At 36.5% G+C, this 21694-nt stretch overlaps 1 non-coding gene across 1 annotated transcript; it reads right to left on the bottom strand.

Annotated features, from left to right (window-relative positions):
* Positions 1-20329: 20329 nt before the first annotated feature.
* On the bottom strand, positions 20330-20409 carry TRNAL-UAG (transfer RNA leucine (anticodon UAG)). Its single transcript has one exon. It is a non-coding gene; the product is annotated as a tRNA-Leu (tRNA).
* Positions 20410-21694: the final 1285 nt, after the last annotated feature.

Genomic DNA, 21694 nt, shown 5'->3' with positions numbered 1-21694 from the left:
ATAGAGTATTTAAAAGAGTTTGGTGAAGTTCCTAATTTAAAATTCTTTTCTTGATGGGAATGTTATTTATTGTTGGTATCAAAGCCATATTTGTCTTTGAGTATGAGTATTCCTGTGAAACCAAAAATTATACCGACCTTGTAGTTGATGGGAATGCTATTTATTGTTGGTATCAGAGCCAGGTTTCTGGCCTGGGACCTGTGGGTTATGGGCCCACCACGCTTCCGCTGCGCCACTCTGATTTGTTAATTAATATCATTTTGATCCCTAACAGATGCTTTTAAAACCGTGAGACTCACGACGATACGTAACGGGCCAAAGTAGACAATATTTGCTGGCGGTCGACTTGGCTATTACATAACCTAAATCACCATAAGTGAATTCATTCCAAGGAATCTTATGCTTACACTCTTCATTGAGAGCGGTAGTTATCCTTCGAGAAATATACTTTTGAAGTCCTTCAATGAAGCGCATCATCCATAATTAAAGGGTACTATCATATCTTGTCATAACCTTAGTTACAATTATATCTTTGTACCATCAGAAGTAGCTAACTTTTCGCATCTTATAATCATAAGAATTTTCTCAAACGTTCAGTATGGATTTCTAGTTTGCCTACGACAAACTTTAAGACAATATATAAAAGGGTATTAATGGCTATTCAACACTTATATCATTCTCCATAACTTAGATATTCCAATTTCACTTTTTATATTTGTACTTCTCTTTCTATAGTAGTATGGTTGAGTATCCTTTGTTTTTCTTCGTCGGAGATATGCTTCTCCAACCCATCCTTGAGTACTCCTGTGAAACCAAAAGTTACAATTTGAGCAATAGCGTGGTCAAACTTACCTCGAAGACTATAGGCGCTAGCTCCCATCAACATTTTGTTGATTACATTTACGACTAGATGACCGGATAGACCATCTATATTCCACTTATGTATGAATGTTCCTTCATAGGTGGATTGAGTCATTTGAGTTTTTTCTTCGAACGGAACATCGGGGAAAGAGGGCTTAGGATACCAATTTTTCTTCATCTAGTTTTTTGGACTTTGTCCTCTAATTTAACAATTTTGTTGATGAGGTCTAGTTTTTTTGGGCATCTTTTCTTCTTTGGAGAAATCATTTTTAAAATTTTTGAGGTCATTCTCATATGGTTCATTATGACACTAAAAGTTTAATTACTTAAGGTTCTATCAAAATTGAAAGATTGTTTAGCTTTTCTTCAATCAGAGCAAGTGCCTCTTCTGTTGAGCCGAGACTAATTACTTTGTCTAAAATAGCTGGTATGAATTAAAGAACTTTCCTCAACTTTTGCGAATCTCACGCCATTAATATTTGCAATAGTTTTTTTTTTATTTCTTTTGTTGTCGTCTTTCCTTGATTTTTTCTTCAATCTTCTTAACTTGTCTTGCAATGGTTGAGAGAATCTTGTTTGAGAAGTTATTTTGATGTTGGATATTTAGGATATCGTTCGAGGTTGTAATGCATTTTTAAGGAATTCTTTATCAGTGGACAATTCATTTGTGATAATATCGATCTGGTTGAAGGCAGATGTTGTATCCAATTCGGTTTGAGTTGGAGATCTGGGATTGCCCTCATAATCGACTAAAACTACTTCTTTGTTGTAATCAACCGGCTCTATTTGCATAGACTTTGACATGTTGATTTTTTATGGAGATCTCGAGATTCATGAGGTACTAGATCTCGAGCTTAAGAATCTTTACCTTTGGAAAGAAAATTTAATTTTCATTGAATTTTACTTTTACGCTTTCCATCATCATGTTCGATGACTTGAGCAAACTGTGGGTCTTTCCTGATTGGAAGGCTCACATATTTAAGGATCCAGGTAGAATTCTTAGTAATCTGATCCCATGAAAGGGTTTTGGAAACAGGTTGACGATTTCTCCAGATTTACCTCTATGAGCATAGTAAATCTTTTTGGAGAAGATCTAAGAGTTGTGGGGGAGACATTTGAATGCTTCTGATCAAATGTTTCTGATGAGATGTTAAGGTTCTCTATGTGAACATCAAACATGAGGCCAGAAAGGATATGACGATCCTTTAACGAAAAGTAAATAGTTTTGATATGTCTTTCGACAAATGGTCATTCACAAGATCTGCCACAAAGGAAAAACACTGAATTTCTCAACTCAATGTCTAGGCTACTAGCAGTTTTAGCCCAGACATCTTCGGTAGGTGATTCTTAAAAGATTCTCCAAGAGTCCGCCTCAATCGGTTTAGCGTCTTCTCCTTCCATCATTGAAGAAGAACACACAATATATGACTTTAATGATCGTTCTTAGATTCACATCCTCAAGGTTTGTAACAACAAACGCCACCGACCACAATTGTCATTTGAAAATGATGATTCCTTCGACACTGTGAGTCATTTGAAAATTTTATATTCCATCATCAAGTTTTTGGCATGATTATTAGATTATGACATGTTTAACAAGATTTGCGTGAGGATTGTGATATGGTTGCAATGGCACGTTACCCCTGTGCTATTAAATGTGACCCTTATTTTCATATTTTTCCAAGCCTGGATTTATGCCTGAGCTAATGATTGATCTTAATCTTAAAATAGATAACATTTTCTATGGTTGATGAAAGAAACAAGAAAGTAAGAGATGGAATAGGTGTACCAATATTGCTCCTCAACCCATGTGTCGAAGGTTGGATCATGCACCCGCTATCAAGAAAGTATGTCGTAAATGGTTTAGCATGTACACGGGAGAGTCTGATGCTCAAGAGAATCCAGATGGATGAATGTTTGAAATGTCCTAATGAGATGATCGACACATGGGTGAGTTCCCAACATATGGTTTGAGCAAACTAAGATGGTCATGCATCATATCATGATGCATGGATCGTGTTGTTGGGAACTGATATGACAATGAGAAGCAACGTTGTTGTGTTGCGCACGATTGAACATGCATGCGCAGGCGACGTGTGTGGTCAAACAAAATTGAATTCCACAAAAGTGATGTTTGGTTGTCGAAGGCAAGCAATGCCTAAAGCTAGACTTGTAGCTCAAGGTTATTGTCAGGAGGAAGGTATAGACTATGAAGAAACTTTTGCACCCGTTGGTAGATTATAAGGTATTAGAATCTTACATGAATTTGCTTCTTACAAAAATTTTATATTATATCAAATGAATGTGAAAAGTGCATTCTTAAATGGTTATATTATGGAGGAAGTTTATGTAAAACAACCTCCTGGATTTGAAAATTTTGACTTTCCACGTCATGTCTATAAGTTGAAAAAGGCTCTTTAGGGCTGAAAACAAGCTCCAAGAGCTTGGTACGATAGACTTAGTAATTTTCTTATTGAGAATGATTTCAAAATGGGTGAGCTCGACACTACTCTCTTTATTAAAATTAAAGAAAATGTTATGTTATTAGTGCAAATATATGTGGATGATATTATATTTGGTTCTACTAACCCTCCTTTATGTGAAGAATTTTCCAAATGTATGTATAATGAGTTTGAGATGAGTACGATGGGAGAGCTCAGTTTCTTTCTTGGACTTCAAATCAAACAACTGAGAGATGGTATCTTCTTAAATCAAGAGAAGTACATCAAGGATTTACTCAAAAGGTTAATTGATGTTCGGATGATAACAAACCTACCTTATAAACATGTTAAAATCTAAATATTCAAATATACATTGTTAGGTTATGGAGCCTCATGCTTATTTATAGCTTGGTCAATAGTTATATTTGGTAAAGCTATATTTGGTAAAGCTATATTCGGTAAAGCTATATATGGTAAATAGCTATATATAGTAGATGGTTAAATCTGGTAAAGATATATATAGTAAATAGCTATATATAGTAGATGGTTAAATCTGGTAAAGATATATATAGTAAATTGAACTATATATATATATCCCGTCCGGTAGAGCTTTGAGATGTAACTTTCTATTCTCTCTACTCTCTCTTATTGTACATACCTGAAGTCATCAATAAAAAAAATTCTTTTAGCCAGAATTCTCCTTGCAATTTTCTCTATCCCATTCTTTGTCTTCATCTAGATCGAGTGTGTGCGTTGTTGTGCGATCCTAACAACTGGTATCAGAGCTAGGCAAAATTCACCACGATCTTTGAAGATGGAAAGTTCAAAGATTGGAATTGAGAAGTTCAATGGATCCGATTTCAGTTTCTGGAAGATGCATATTGAAGATTATCTGTACCAGAAAGATCTTCACGAACCTCTATTGGGGGTGAAGCCGGATACCATGACCACAGAACAGTGGAAGCTCAAGGATCGACAAGCCTTAGGGATGATCTGGTTGACGCTATCCAGAAACGTGGCTTTCAACATTATCAAGGAGAAGACAACATCAGATCTGATGAAGGCGCTGTCGAATACGTACGAAAAATCGTCGGCTATGAACAAGGTGTATTTGATGCGTAGATTGCTCAATCTACAGATGTCTGAAGGTGAACGTGTTGCTGATCATATAAATGAATTCAATATGATCGTAAGTCAACTGAGTTCGGTGGAAATTAATTTCGAAGATGAAATTAAAGTATTGATTTTGATGTCATCCTTACCCGAGTCATGGGATACTGTTGTTGCCGCAATCAGCATTTCCCGAGGATCTGATAAACTGAAGTTTGGTAAAATTCGAGATGTAGTTCTTAGCGAAAGTATTCGCAAACGAGAAACTGGAGATTCATCAGGCAATGCTCTTAGTGTTGATCGAAGGGGAAGAAGTAAACCAAAGGGCCCAAACAAAGGGCGATCAAAATCAAAGAACCGAGAAAAATCTCCAAATAGACCAAACGTAACGTGTTGGAATTGTGGAGAAAAAGGTCACTTTCGGACAGGTTGTACAATACCAAAGAGGAAGCAGAATCACAAATCTGGAGATGATGATGATTCTATAAATTCAGCAGAAGACATTGGGGATGCTCTAATCCTCAGAGCGGACAGTTCGATTGAATCCTGGATTTTGGATTCAGGTGCATCTTTTCATTCATCTCCAAATAAAGAGTTGTTCTGGAATTTCAAGTCTGGAAATTTCGAGAAGGTGTATCTTGCCGACAACAAAGATTTGAAGATTAAAGGAAATGGAGATGTCTGCATAAAAACTTCGGTAGGAAATCAGTGGACATTAAATGATGTCAGATATATTCCTGGTCTCAAAAGGAACCTGATCTCTATTGGTCAGTTGGACAGCACAGGTTATGCAACAAAGTTAGGGAAGGGTTCGTGGAAGATTATGAAGGGTGCTACGGTGGTAGAACGTGGCTCAAAATCTGGAACCCTATACACCACTGCAGGGTGTATGAACATAGCTGCTGTTGCTGAGAGTGCTTCAAATTCAAGTCTACGGCACAATAGACTTGAACCTATGAGCGCAAAAGAAATGAAGAGGCTGGCTGCGAAAGAAGTTTTAGAATGTCTGAAATCTGCTGATGTGGGTCGTTGTGAGAACTACGTTATGAGCAAGCAGAAATGAGTTAGCTTCATATTATTACATACTTGGCTCATTATTGTCGAGATAATGGTATTTAAATATATATATATATATATATATATAATGAAAATAAATTTAAAATGTTTTGAATATTTATTTAAAATAATATATATATATATATATATATATATATATATATATATATATATATATATATATATATAAATGAAACATGTGGTCTATAATTTTTTAAGATAAATTTAAAAATAAATAAATATTATTTTTCGTGTTTCACGTTATTGGTCCGTATCAATTCCTATTTTTACAACTTCGTCCCTATTTAAACTCATCACCTCTTCATATTTTTCAGAACACAACACACACAACATAAAACACAATACACAGTGTCCATAGTTTTCTCGATCTAAAATTTTTGTTTAAAAGCCTCATTCTATTTCTCTCATCACCTCTTCATATTTTTCAGAACACATCAAACAACATAGAACACAATACACAATTTTCATAGTTTTCTTGATCTAAATTTTTTGTTTAAAAGCCTCATTTTATTTCTCTCATCACCTCTTCATATTTTTCACAACACAACACACACAACATAGAACACAATACACAATTTCTATAGTTTTCTCGATCTAAAATTTTTGTTTAAAAGACTCCATTGTTGCTCTCTCAAAAGCTTCCAATTCTATTTCTTGTTTATCTTATTCTTGAGAGAGATGTCTATTGTATTGTGAGAAAATTGTAAATTTATTACTTCAGAGAGACGTGTGGTGTTGCTCTCTCCAAAGCTTCCAATTCTATTTCTCTCATCACCTCTTCATATTTTTCAGAACACAACACACACAACATAGAATACAATACACAATTTCCATAGTTTTCTAGATCTAAATTTTTTTGTTTAAAAGCCTCCATTGTTGCTCTCTCCAAAGCTTCCAATTCTATTTCTTGTGTATCTTATTTTTTAGAGAGATTGAGAGAGATGCTTCCAATTCTATTTCTCTCATCACCTCTTCATATTTTTCAGAACACAACACACAACATAAAACACAATACACAATTTCCATAGTTTTATCGATCTAAAATTTTTGTTTAGAAGCCTCCATTGTTGCTCTCTCCAAAGCTTCCAATTCTATTTCTCTCGTCACCTCTTCATATTTTTCAAAACACAATACACAATTTCCATAGTTTTCTCGATCTAAAATTTTTGTTTAAAAGCCTCATTCTATTTCTCTCATCACCTCTTCATATTTTTCAGAACACAACACATACAACATAGAACACACTACACAATTTTCCATAGTTTTCTGGATCTAAAATTTTTGTTTAAAAGCCTCTATTGTTGGTCTCTCCAAAGCTTCCAATTTTAAACTTATTTATCTTAATCTTGAGAGATATAGAGAGATGTCTATTGTATTGCGAGAAAATTATAAATCTATTACTTCAAAGAGTTGTGGTGTGTTTCGATCTAAAATTTTTGTTTAAAAGCCTCCATTGTTGCTCTCTCCAAAGCTTCCAATTCTATTTCTTGTTTATCTTATTCTTGAGAGAGATCTATGTATTGTGAGAAAATTGTAAATCTCTTACTTCAGAGAGTTGTGGTGTGTTTCTATAAGATTTCAGACAGTTGTACCGGTTTGATCTTGAGTCGTGGAAACGATTGAGTTTGCTCTTGAACTCGTAAAAAGAACGGTATACCGGTTTGATCCTGAGTCGTGGAAAGGATTGAGTTTGTTCTTGCACTCGTAAAAGGAGCGGTGTAGCGGTTCGGCTCGGGCTCTGATCCGAGGAAAGAGTCAGAAAGTTTTATTCAAATTCCCAAGAGGCGCTTGGGTAGTGGAGTATGTCGAGTTTGACCCAAACACTATAAAACTAAGGTGTTATATTTTCTAACCCTTTCCCTATTTAAATTCCTTTTTCTATTTAAATTCTAAATTATTATTAATTTTTATGGCATGGTATCAAGTTTTATTGTTATTAAAAAAAAAAAAAAATTATTGTTGAAACCCTGTTCACCCCTTCTAGGGTTGTCATATCGATCCAACAAGCTCTCCATACAAACTAAATTAAACAGAGGAATTTGCATCTCAATCATGTAAAATTGATGGAATGAGAAAAGAGAATAAGGAAATAGAAAGTTATCCTGTTTTGTTGTCGTTCTGGAAGTTTCCTTCCCTTGAGCTCTCACGTCCACCTCTTTGCCCTAATCAATCCTTGTTGGTCTCCTTTTCCTTCTGCTGTCAATAGTTGCTGGATTAGGATTTTCTTCTTCTTCTCTGTTTTCACAGCAGCGAACGCTGCTGCTGTCTAATCTGATTTCTCTCCCCAAGTGTGGCCCCTCCGCTGCTGCTGTCTAATCCGATTTCTCTCCCCCAAGTGTGGCCCCTCCCTATTTTAGGTATCCTTTTCCTTTTATAATGCTTGTTTCTTCTAATTTAGGGCTGAGAAAGGATAAAATTGTCCACCTACGATGTTTCTAATTTGGTAGCCAATGATCCACATGGACTGCTGATGTGGATTAAAATTTCCAGGTCATCCCCGAAAAGTTTACTTTCCGGATTGCTTCAGCATCAAGGTCTGCAATTTATTTCCAGATTTGCTGATTGCTTCAGCATCAAGGTCTGCAATTTATTTCTAGATTTGCAAGCAGTGTTGTTTCCAGATTTGCTATAGCATCATGGTTTCAGCATAAATGTTTTAGAATTTTACCAAATAGCTCAATTAAGCGTACAATTAAGCTCGATTTATGGAAATTAATCTTCTTTTCATATTAAACCACAATTGGATATTTCATGTATACTAATTAGAATAAATGGAGCAATTAATGAGAAAATGGTGAGTATAAGTGCAAAATTAACTGTAAAAAGACTTGATATAACTCTACTTTTGGAGAGTTATCAAAAAACGAAAAAAAAAAAAAAGAAGAAAAAGAAACAAGGTTGAAAATTACCAAAATAAGAGACGAGGAGCAATAGCATGGCAATAATGAAAGCAAAGTTGAGACTAAGTTTGTTTGCGATTATGTTGTATTGTAAATGGTTTGATGGGATGAGGTTCGTTTCATTGTTGTCCATCCCATTGTATAATCTTTGGGACAATATTCAATTAATTTGCTAATATGAATTTTAGTAATACAACATTAAATGGGATGTTATGAATTTAATACACTAAGATTACCCTTTACAAACTTAATGTAAAGACCACAAAAGGGATGCAAGTAATGAATTGGGATCAAGTTTTTATTTCTTCCAAAGGATGGAAAGAATTAAAAATATATATATATATATATATATATATATATATATATCATTTTAATCTCACCCCTAAGAAATATTTTTCGGGTTGACCGGTTACAACAGCCCAAGTCCACCGCTAATAGATATTGTCTGCTTTGATCTGTTACAATAGTCCAAGCTTACTGTTAACAAAAATTGTCTTCTTTGATATGTTACAACCGTCCAAGCCCACCGCTAAAAAATATTGTCCGTTTTGAGCCGTTACATATTGCTCTCAACCTCACGGTTTTAAAACGTGACTGCTTGGGAGAAGTTTCTACGACATTATAAGGAATGTTTCGTTCCCCTCTCCAACCGATGTGAGATCCTACAGTTACATTTTTATTATACTTCGAAGTTTAGTTTTCATTTGGTTATTGGTTCGAATATTTTACATTTTACTCCTAATTGTCACTGATGCTCAGCTTGGTCTTTAGCATTATCTTTTGGTTAATTAATTTAAAATAATTATGATGCTGATCCATTTTGTATCATATCGAAGAGATTCCTAGGTTCGGGCAGAAGAAGCAATGTCACTCGATCACTATCAAACTGACTGCAATCTTTTTTCTCCGTGAGGATCCCAATCCAAACAGAGCGCCTTTTACTTCTAATAGGTCATGAACTAGATCAGAATCATTCTCATCGAGTCTATAAGAAGTGTTCCCATTTTATTCATCGGGTCCGGATAGAGACCAAAGGTCTTGAACGATCGATCCAGCAGAACAACTCAAAAAATAAAAAAGTATCGTTAATTTCTTCATAAATTTTTTTAAAAATTTATTTAATTCTTTTAAACATTTATAGATATTAACCTTTTACAAACCAAAACATCGTAATTAGTAAAAATTCATGGATGAAAATGTAAATTATGTGTAACGTCTCTAATATTAAGGTATGCAATATACATATTATGAGAGTTTTCAAATGTTTTCATGAAACCTTGGAGGCTTTATAGAAATATTTCAAATATTTACTTGACAATAAAATTTAAATTAATAGTTATGAATCATGTTTTTAACAGAAAAAAATGTTAGGACGAGAATGACTATTTAAAAAAACACCATAAGTGACCCTATTGTTAAGATAAAAAAATACACACATGTAAGTCTTTCAATGTCTAATGGGACCTAAAATCATATTCTGGTTTTAGGCTTATTGAAGACAAGGTCGTAGTACCGGACTAGTGAGGAAGGTGAAAACATCAACCATGTGATGACTCCAGTATTTTTGTGTATTTTATGCATCTACTTCAATTTTTTTTATGTTTTCGGGTATAGACAAGGTCGTGGCACGCGAGAGGGACGAGGAGATTGAACTGATTCTGATCTTTTAATAACTTTCATAGTATTGTAATTTTTTGTTTAATGAATTGTGCTCATCTTATAGAGTGAAAAGTCAAAATTAAGTTGTAGTCTTGTTGTTCGTTGTTCGTTGTTCGCTGCCACCACAGATTCCTTTCTCTCCCGCACATAATCCCACACTAAAAGAGAGAGCATAGAGCTTTGACTGGTCCTACTAACACAAAGTAAAGACTTGAGCATGAAGTGGCTAATCAAGAATGCTCTATTTATTGTTTTTAGTTGAAAGATTTGGATTTTCGGCAGCAAAGACATTTTCCTGTAAGATATATGACAACTAAAGTATAACTACTCAAGCCCTCCACTAAGAGATATTGTCCGCTTTGGCTTGATATGTATCGTCGTCAGCCTCATGGTTTTAAAATGTGTCTATTAGGAAGAGGTTTCCACACCCTTGTAAGGAATGTTTCGTTCCCCTCTCCAACCAATGTGGGATCTCACAATCCATCCCTTTGAGGGCCTAACGTCCTCGCTAACACACCGCCCGGTGTTTGGCTCTGATACCATTTGTAACAGCCAAGCCCAACTTTGTCTGCTTTGGGCCATTACAAATGGTACGAAAGCCAGTCACCAGACAACGCAAAGACTAGTCGGAGTAAGGCTAGACCCTCTCCATAGTAGATGCGTCATAAAACCTTGAGGCTGACGACGATACATAACGGCCCTATAAAACGTTCTATAAAACGACGGAATTCACGCAGTCATCTCTCATCTACCTCAATCGCTCATCCACAATAATCATACTCGAACTCATAAATCATAAATGAAAAGTAATTTTTCAATTTAATCTAATATATAATATTGAAATACATGGTTTTATCACAGTCTTATTCATTTGTGTAAAGCATATTGCAATGAAAATAATGGTATTTATTGAATAGTTGTTGAGAGCCACTTCTTAGTTTTGAGTGGTATCACTGATGTTGTAATGGTGGAAGCTGAAGTGCGGCGACGGGCTCTTAGGTACGCAAAAACACAGCCCAAATTTGCACTCACAAACCTTAGGATTAAAGCAATCTTGGACAGTGTTGCACGTAATATGAATATGACTTCCTTGTATTCCCAATGGTTTGCTTGTCACTGTTCATCAAACAAAGTAATACTCAAATTAATATCAAAATCAATCTAATGACTCAAAAAATTCTATCAACCCAACCCAACCTGTGCGGTTCGAGTTAGGTTATGAACTTATTTGGACTGAATTCAAATAACTGAAAACTTTTATGATTGAGTTGGTTTAAGGGTTCTCCCGAAACTAGATGGATTGACTGAACCAATCTGGTTCGAGTTCAGTTATGAACTTATTTGGACTAGATTCAAAAAACTGAAAACTTTTATGAGTGAGGTTGTTTATGGGTTCCCCAAAACTAGATTGAACCAAAACCATCTAAATTGATTGTTAATTTTAAAATATACATTTTTGTGTACAATAAAATTATATATAGGTATTTATTTTATTTCATGATTATTTATTTTCTACTAGATCCGGTAAAAGTGTTTATATATATGTATTTATTTTATTTCATAATTATTTATTTTCTACCAGATCTGGTTAAAGTAATTTTTCAAAACATATGTTGAATTGAGTTCTACTGGTTCGTTCTTTGGTAACCCTAAAACTTATTAGTTTGAATCTTTGGTAACCCTAAAAATTTTAAGATATACATGTTTGCTCACAAAATTGAATTGCAAATGGTAACCAAACATATGAAAATAAATAAACATATATTTTACAAACTAATTTTTATTTTTATCAAAATAAAAAAAATTGAATAAATAACTCGAACTACGTGAACCAACTATCTATCCCAAAAAATTTATGGTCGAGTTGGGTTGAGTTGGATTCATTATATAACAAGGGTTGTTTATGCTGAAAAATTTATAATGCAAATAATTGGGTTCGGTCTAGAAAATCTCATAATCTGACCTGACCCGAGAAGAGAGGAGCATAGATGATCCCCAGACCAACTAGATTCCATAAGGGAATTGAAAGTTGGGTCTACGGTAGATCTCACCTAAACCGTCTCATCATAATATAATAATCGCAATCATAATATAAATAATTATAACAATAATTTTTAGATTACTCTCTTTCTTGTCCTTCAAAATTGAGCATTTTCTAAACATTGTTACTATATCACACTACTCATCTTTTTAAATATAAACTAACTGCACACCCGAGACGAGAGTGTGCATGAACTATGGAGCTATAGAGTTCGAGATAGATTCGAGTCTCGATTTTTGACTCATGATGTCTTTGTCATGTATATGATTCTTTATGGTATGTTGTTATGAATAATTTGTTGCATTAAATAGCTTCATGTGGAACGAGCATGTCAGTGTATCTTGTATTCGTATGATATACTATGACCCGAAACCTTAAGAGGCACACGAACTAAACAAAAATATCGTTTATTTATTATGAGAATCTAAATACAGGGTCACATCGATCAAGTTCTTTATGAGCATCTTCATTATTTTGATTAGTTGTTGAGAGGCACTTCTTTGATCTCCTTGTTGTCTTCTAAATGAATGTTCTTACTCATCTTGTGAGACTTGGAGTTGAAGTTGAAGGGATGCTTCTTGCCATGACAGAAGCAGATGTTTAATTTACAATCATAAAAAACATTATCCCTGCAATTATCTGAAGTCCTGCATGAAATACCTTTAAGATAGCTTCCTTTTGTGCCTAATGGTTTGCTTGTACCTGCATACATAAACAATTTCCAATCAAATTTGAGTAATCTAGTCACGTGTTGTAACACCCTAAAAGTGAAGGAAAGCCACTTATGCATGACCCAAAAGATCCCAGGAAAGAAATTATGAGAATTAAGCAAGGAAACGAGACTTAGTAAGTCATTTCTATACCCTAAGGAGTAATCTTAAGGACTTAAGACCTTTGGAGAATGATTGGAATGAAAGCATAAGCGAAAGGGACGAAAATGTCATTTTTCCAATATCAAGGATCTTGCGAGATTTTTAATTCCTTATCTAGAAGGAATTCCAAGATGTTCAAGACCGGAGAAATGACCAACAAGAGATGAAGAATTTTTAGGAAGATTATTGATTTTTTGAGAAAATAATAATAAAATATTCGAAAAGTGGTAAATTACCAAAATACCCTTGAGGTTAAGGACAATTACGGATTTACCATTCTGCTAAAAAATCAGAACCTTCACAGTGCCTTCTGCACAAAATCCTTTGAATGTCGAGTCTCAGCCGTTGGATCACCTCCAAACTTGTATATATTCTAGAAAACTCACGGATCGTCACATCCAACGGCTAGGATTCAAAACCAACGTCGGTGAGGCTCTGATCGGAATAGATATTTCCAATGGATTTTCTAGAAAATCCAACCGACAATTCACGATGATTCTGGAGCTCCCAATGTTGGTTTAAGTTTCCCCTATAAATTCTGTAGTTGGGGCAATCATTTGGAACAAGAATCGAGCAAGGTTGAGCACCTAGCTGTTGGCAATAAGTGTTTAGATTTTGGGTCTCCTACTCTCAGGCTTCTTCCAAATTCGAGAGCAATTCTCCACCATTTCCTTTCAAACTTGTTCCTATAGCTTCTAAACAACATTACCCACAAGTTTTACGAAGGAATAGAGTCCTGAAAGTGCTTAGAAGCCATTCGCCCAATCCAATCTGCCATTAAAAAGCTTCAAGGAAAACTCAAAATTCCAATCCAAGGATATACAAGTATTCTTCGAGCAAGGACGACCCCAATAGGTTTCTGCACCTCCAAGGAATGTTTTCATAGAAGACCGCGAAGAGAAATAACCTCAGGAACGTTTCCAATTGAAGAAAATCCGTTTCGGGCTCAAATTGGAGGTAAGTGTCGAATTCCTATCTACGGCCACTTTTTCTTCAAATTAAGGATTCCTTTAGCTTCAGAAAAAAGAAGATGAGTAACTTTGATGAAGGAATAAAGATCTGAAACGTCAAAGAACAAGATACCCAAGAGATTGTAAATTGGAGGCGTCGGGTAACTTGCAGACCGAGAGTGATTTCTCAAAATTAAGGTCCTACACTCAGAGTCATTCCTCCAAACTAATTCCTTTAGATTAAGGGAACAATAAGGAAGAGGTTTCGTGATGAAATCGAGCCTAAAAAACCCCTAGAATCGGCTACCCAATAAGAAATCCTCTGTTTTTACTCCAGCGAGAAATCATATTTTGGACGAAATTTGGAAGCAAATATCTTAGGCTACAATCCGATGAGAAGGTAAAAAATCAATCCCTAGCTCTTCCTTGTAACACCTTCTTTAAGTTTTATGAAGGAATCGAGGGGACGAACAGTGTGATAGGAGTTGGGGAGGGCGAGTTTACGACGGCGGCGCGAACGGTCGCATGCGCCTTCTCCATGTCCGGAGGAAGAAGACGATGACGTGGGCGGTTCAGTTGAACTGGCCATGTCAACCCAAAACTCAACCTTCCCTCGGTTTTTCTCAATTTTAACCCCCTTCCAGATGGATTCTCATGAAAAACTCTATGGTTCCAGAAAGTAGACATAATAAGGAATGTGTGAAAGGAAAGTTGAGGTAAATCGGGTTCCGGAAGGTCAAGAACAGAGGTCCTGAATGTCGACAACGAGGTAAGTAGCCACCTTGGATTTTTTTGTTAAGAAATACTTGCAGGAATCGCTTGGATTTTCATATGAACACCAAGTACGAACTAGGATTAGATGAAAGAAAAACTCAAAGAACCGCCAGTTAAGACCTTAAACCTATCAAATTGCTCGATAATTAGGTAACATTAGAATAACCCACTAGATGAACTCCGCTGCCTATAAAATTTTAATTCTGAGCATATTATAGCATTTTGAGGTTCTAAATGAAGTTTAGTAGTCATTAGATAAGGATAAGTGGGTAAACCAAGAAATGGTGCAAAATGACCATAATGCCCCTAAGGATATCTACCTACCGTTCCTGACCTAGATGACCTCCAAATGCTATGAAACCCTGAAGTAGATCCTATTTTATGATGTTTGATGATTTTGTAAAGTTGAAACGGATTGGAACACGTTAAGTAGCAAAACCAAGAATTAGGGGTGAAATGGCCAAAATGTCCCTAGGACTCTTATGAGATTTCAAGGTCTATACGTGCTCCGGATGATTTGCTACTTCTTATAAGGTCGATTATGAAGGACATGAAGATAAGTTTGAGGTTTCAAGTTGATTGGAGTAAGTTTGGAACCTAAACCAAGTTAGGATCCAAGAAACACCTAAAGGAAACACCACAAGACTTCAGACTCTTCTAGAACCCTCTAAAGAACTCCCTAAGAATCTATGACCTTCTAGAACAACTTACACTAAGATGGGTTCATATGGTTACAAATACAAGTTACAACTTATGTCTCAAGGAATTAAGGACCTTAGAAACTTACAAGATTAAGAACCAAGAACAAACAACACACAAGCTTTACAACTACCCAAGCAAGAAGAATGCTAGGTACCACTCAAGGACGAGGGATCAAGGTCCCCAAACTCAGAAACAGAAACTCAAGAATGCTAGGTAATACTCTAATCATGTCCAAAGTGACCCATGACCTCCCACCAAGCGGTGCCCAATAATTCCTCTTCTAGGTGGGATGCCTTGCACCATGTTTCCTTTGCAGGATGTCATGCCTCAAGTTTCCCTCACCTATTAGAGATGCCCTGCAGACTTGCAGGATGATGTTCAAGTATGCACCGAGCAAGTGACCTTTATGGTCTATCAAGGGGAGTAGTCTAAGGTCACGGAGGAACAAGAAGGGAGTAAGTTACCTTATCCACGAATCAAGAACCTCCTAAGACCTCCCACGGTACAGCATGTTCATGACTTAGACTACGCTACTTGTTACGCATGAAGCCTTTAGCGTAGGTAAGCAGACTGTATTATAGGGCAAGCCCTTGATGCAGTATTAAGACTACATCGCTTGGAACGTAAGAAGCCTTGGATGTAGGATTTCAGACTATGTCGCTTGGAACGCATGAAGCCTTGGGCATAGGTTAAGCAGACTGTATTATAGGGCAAGCCCTTGATGCAGTTTTAAGACTACATCGCTTGGAACGTAAGAAGCCTTGGATGTAAGTTTTTAGACTATGCCGCTTAGAATGCATGAAACCTTGGGCATAGGTTAAGCAGACCATATCGAAGGGCAAGCCCTAAGATGCGGTAAGACTACGTCGCTTGGAACGCATAAAGCCTTGGACGTAAGTTAAAGCTGTGTCGCTTAGAACGCATGAAGCCTTGGACGCAAGATTCTCAGGTACATGTCTAGTGCCGTAAATCCTAGGGGAAGTGTCTTGGAGAACGAATCAATAATAGAACAAGAACCAAGAATACCAAGAACAAGAGAAAGATAAAGGACTAGAACATGGATCAAGATCCTAGTTCTAAAGACAAGAACCAGGAACAAATGACCATGAACCAAAAACCATAGTGCTAAGGCCCTTAAAGGAAAACCAAGGTTTTAGGGTTTAAGAACCAAGGTCCTCAAGAAAGATCAAGATAAGAACCGTAAGTCAAGAACAAGAATTAAAGGGGCTTAAGTACTTAAAACAAGAACAAGATCAAGAACAAGCAAGAACAAAGAATGTGGTACCCTAGCATATCAAGGACACGATTAAGAGCCTACAAGTAGGCTACTTACTGAGTCTTGTACTCATTCCTTATTCTCCAATTTTTTTCCAGGTAATAAGGAGCTGGTCGAGGTCGGGAGCGGAATCTGGAGCAGGTGCCATAGACTAACCTCACCTGACGTCTCAACCCTTTTATTTTAAAATGTTTTGCGTCTGTTCCTTATTCTGTCTTTTAACTATTATGTTGTATTTTAAATTACTAATGTGCGCACACTATTTTGGTATAATGTAAATTATGTTTTAAATTTTAATGATTTTATTTCGCACAAAAATTTACCCTTCTTTTTGAGCCATCGCATCAGTCATGTCCTTACAGAGAGCTTCATTTGTGTAAATGAGTGCAAACAATGGCCAACAATTCCTTGAGTGTACATGTGAATAAAGTGTTAAGTGTTCACGTGATAAAGTGTTGTGAGGTCTTTTGTATTTTCTTAACCTACTTTTGCAGCAAAGTTTTACAAATAGATTCGACCATGAATCCTCTTGAAGAAGTGGAGAATGATACGAATCAAGACATCTCAATCATGGAATGCTTTTAAGGAAATACAAGCTTAAGGAAGATGAGTTTTATTTATCCTAGTTACAAATTTTTTTTTGTGTATCTCACTAATGTATTTTATGAATTTTATTCACATTTAGGTTACATTTACGGTAACAACAAGGAAAAAAATAAAAGAGTTAGCGATCTCGTGGGAGCAACCACCCTCGCATCAGAAATCTCGCGATAGACATAAATGCATTTTATGACTTTTTATTTCCTTAATGCATTTTCAGTGAGCGCCAAAGATCTAGTAGAAGTAGAAAATAGGCCAAAGAGACAAAACCGATAGACTTTTGGATCCAGGTTCAACACGGGTGGCCCAACAAGCACTAAATCACTCCCAGCAGCGCACGACCTGAAAAGGACACTCTTCGAGAAATGCATGTATGACCTGACAAACTAGTCATGCTCTTCTCATGTGCAGCGCACACGCTTCCCACGTCAGTCGCAACTCACGCGACTCGTGTGTCAACTCCATCATCATTTGTTTTCTAGTTTTTGGATATATATGTTTATTATCATTTCTTATATGTTTTCGATTTATTTACGAATTTTATTTTTATTATGTAAGTCCATGGGACTGATGAAACATTTAAAATGAATATTTCCACATAAAAAGATCACATCATGCATATGGTACGACTCTATTTTAGTAAAAAAAATAAGATCGTTACATTTTCATAGTGGTTAATTATAGTCCTAAAAGTATGAATGACACAACTCTTAAAATTTCTCATTTTCATAGTGGCTAACTATAGTCCTAAAAGTATGAATGATACAACTCTTAAAATTCCTAGTGGAAGGTTAAGGGTTTCATGTTGAGGCTATATATAACCACTTATGTTGTCTCGTAGACTTGAAAAAGGTAGTAAAAAGATCATTTATGCCTTCTTTTAACTAAGTAATAAGTTTTTTTTTTTTGTAATGCTATGTAGTTTAGGTTGTATGTTTAGTATCATCTAAGCTTGACATGATCGATCTTGCCTGCGGAGTGATTCAAATCTCAAACAAGTATTTTTTTTCTCTAAGATATTCAATCAACAAAGTAATTCGTTATCATGAAGCATGATTTAACTTCGATTTGATGACGGAGACGCCTCGTGGAGGGACACTGAAAGAAGGACAATCAAACCAAAAAAGATAGGTGAGTGATGTGTGGTTGGCTGCCACTTTTATGTATTGTAGGATAAGTAGTGTCCCTTATTTTTGCTGACTATGTTATTTCACATGTAGTATGATGATATCAAAGCTAGGTTTCAATCGTGGGACCTGTGAGTTATGGGCCCACCACGCTTCTGCTGATATTAATCATTTTGATCTCTAGCTTTCATCATAGATGTTTAGTTCACTTATGGCAAACTTTGAGACAGTATATAAAAAGGTATTAACGGCCCTTCAACTCTTATATCTATCTCCATGACTTGAGACATTCTAACTTTACTTTTGATATTTGTACTACTTTTTCTATATTTGTACTACTTTTTTTTTATTTTTTTTTTATAGTAGTATGATTGGGTGTCCTTTGCTTTTCTTCGTCGCGAGATAGCTTTCATCTACGCTTTCCGTTATGATGTTCGATGATTTGAGCAGACTGTGAGTCTTACCTAATTAGGGGGCTCTCATCTACAATGAGATGCAACGTGTTGTGTCGCACATGATTGAACATGCATGCATAGGCGGCGTGTGTGATCAAACAAGTTTGAATTCCATATAAGTGATGTTTGAATTCCGAAGGAAAATCCTGCCCAAGGTCCAACAAAGCCACAAAGTCGGGTGAAAAATGTGAATGGGGTTTGAGTACTCCTAAAGGTTTTAAAAAAATAAAAATAAATGACAGTTATGGGATTAAAAACCAATCTCTTTTTAAACCAGAGACTAAATCTAGCACCTTGGACCACTAAGCCAAACTATTCCAACAATTGTGTTTGGACTACTAAGATAGTCGAGCTATCTCAAGACATGAGATTACAACGATGCATGGGTCGTGTTGTTGGGAACCGAGATGACCATGAGATGCAATGTTGTTGTGTTACAAATGATTGAACATGCACGCATAGGCGGAGTGTGGGGTCAAATAAGTTTTAATTCCACATTATTAATGTTTGAAACCCTAGGCAAACCCTGCCTAAGGTCCAACAAAGCCACAAAGCCACAAAGCTAGATGAAAAATATGAATGGGAATTAAGTACTCCTTAAGGTTTGTCATGATCATGTCAAGATCACAAAGCCGCACATTTGAAAAAGTATGACTTTGACACGATGCACTGGTCGGAGTTGGACTAGACTCTCTCCATATTAGACGCGTTTTCAAACTACGATGTTAACAACGATAAATAAAAAGCCAAAACAAACAATATGTGTTAGCAGCGGGCACGAGGCTTTACAAAATATTAAAATAAATGACAGCTGTGGGATTTGAATCCATGCCCTTTTAAACCAGGGTCAAAGTCTAACACCTTAGACAACTCGACCAAACTATCCCGACGAATGTGTTTGGAAAAATCAAGATGGTCGAGCTATCTCGAGACATGAGATTACAATACGATGCATGGGTTGTGCTGTTGGGAATCGAGATGACGATGAGATGCAACAATGTTGTGTCGCACATGATTGAACATGCACGCATAGACGGCGTGTGTGGTCAAACAAGTTTTAATTCCACATTATGGATGTTTGAATGCGGAAGAAAACTCTTCCTAAGGTATAACAAAGCCATAAAGTCGAGTGAAAAATGTGAATAGAGATTGAGTACTCCTTTAGATTTGTCGTGAGCGTGACAAGATCACGAGACACTGGTTGGATTTGGGTTAGAGTTGGGTTAGAATCTCTTTATAGACGAGTTTTAAAACCATACCCTTTTAAACTAGAGCCCAAATCTATCTGGCATCTTAAACCACTCTCGACTAAACTGTACGACAGATGTTCCTTGACAAACCAAGATAGTCAAGCTAGATGTGCCTTGACAAACCAAGATAGTCAAGCTATGTGCCTTGACAAACCAAGATAGTCAAGCTATCTCTAGACATGAGATTGCAATACGATGCATGGGTCGGACGATGAGATTGAAAAAGTATGATTATGACAGCTGTGGGATTTGAACCCACACCCTTTCGGACCAGAGCCTAAATCTGGCGCCTTAGACCACTCGGCCAAACTGTCCCAACGAATGTGTCTAGAAAAACCAAGATGATCGAGTATCTCAAGACATGAGATTGCATCACGATACATGGATCGTGTTGTTGGGAACCGAGATAATGATGAGATGCAACATTGTTGTGTCGCACATGATAGAACATGCATGCATAGGCGACGTGTGTGGTCAAACAAGTTTTGATTCCACATAAGTGATGTTTCAACGTTGAAGGCAAACCTTGCCTATGGTATAACAAAGTCACAAAGCCAAGGTGAAAAATGTGAATGGAGATTGTGTACCCCATAAGGTTTTTGGCTAGCGTGTCAAGATCACGAAGCCGCACATTTGAAGAAGTATGACCGTTACACGATGCACTGGTCGGAGTAGGGCTAGACTCTCTCTATAGTAGACGCGTTTTAAAATCATGAGGTTTTTATAATATGTGCTAGCAGCGGGCTTGAAGGTTTACAAAAAATGAAAATAAATGACAGCTCTGGGACCACGCCCCTTCAAACCAAAGCCTAAATCTGGCACCTTAGACCACTTGGCCAAACTGTCCCGAGGGATGTGTCTACACAACCAAGATGGTCAAGCTATCTCGAGAAGCTATCTCGAGACTTGAGATTGCATCACGATGCATGGGACGTGTTGTGAGGAACCGAGATGACGATGAGATGCAACGTTGTTGTGTCGTACACAATTGAACATGCATGCATAGGCAACGTGTATGGTGAAACAAGTTTTGATTCCACATAAGTGATGTTTGAATGTCGAAGGTAAACCTTGCCTAAGGTCCAACAAAGCCACAAAGCCACAAAGCCAGGTAAAAATATATGAATGTAGATTAAGTACCCCATAAGGTTTTTGGTGAGCGTGTCAAGATTAGAGGCCGCACATTTGAAGAAGTATGACCGTACTGATCAAAGTAGGGCGAAACTCTCAATATAGTAGACGGATTTTAAAACCATGAGTTGGACAGCACCCATAGAGTATTTAAAAGAGTTTGGTGATGTTCCTAATTTAAAATTCTTTTCTTGATGGGAATGTTATTTATTGTTGGTATCAAAGCCATATTTGTCTTTGAGTATGAGTATTCCTGTGAAACCAAAAATTATACCGACCTTGTAGTTGATGGGAATGCTATTTATTGTTGGTATCAGAGCCAGGTTTCTGGCCTGGGACCTGTGGGTTATGGGCCCACCACGCTTCCGCTGCGCCACTCTGATTTGTTAATTAATATCATTTTGATCCCTAACAGATGCTTTTAAAACCGTGAGACTCACGACGATACGTAACGGGCCAAAGTAGACA

The sequence above is a fragment of the Cucurbita pepo genome, chromosome 15, assembly GCF_057944985.1.
Source record: "Cucurbita pepo subsp. pepo isolate OVF chromosome 15, ASM5794498v1, whole genome shotgun sequence".
In the NCBI taxonomy this organism is placed as follows: domain Eukaryota; kingdom Viridiplantae; phylum Streptophyta; class Magnoliopsida; order Cucurbitales; family Cucurbitaceae; genus Cucurbita; species Cucurbita pepo.
This window is presented reverse-complemented; position numbering and strand designations above follow the sequence as displayed.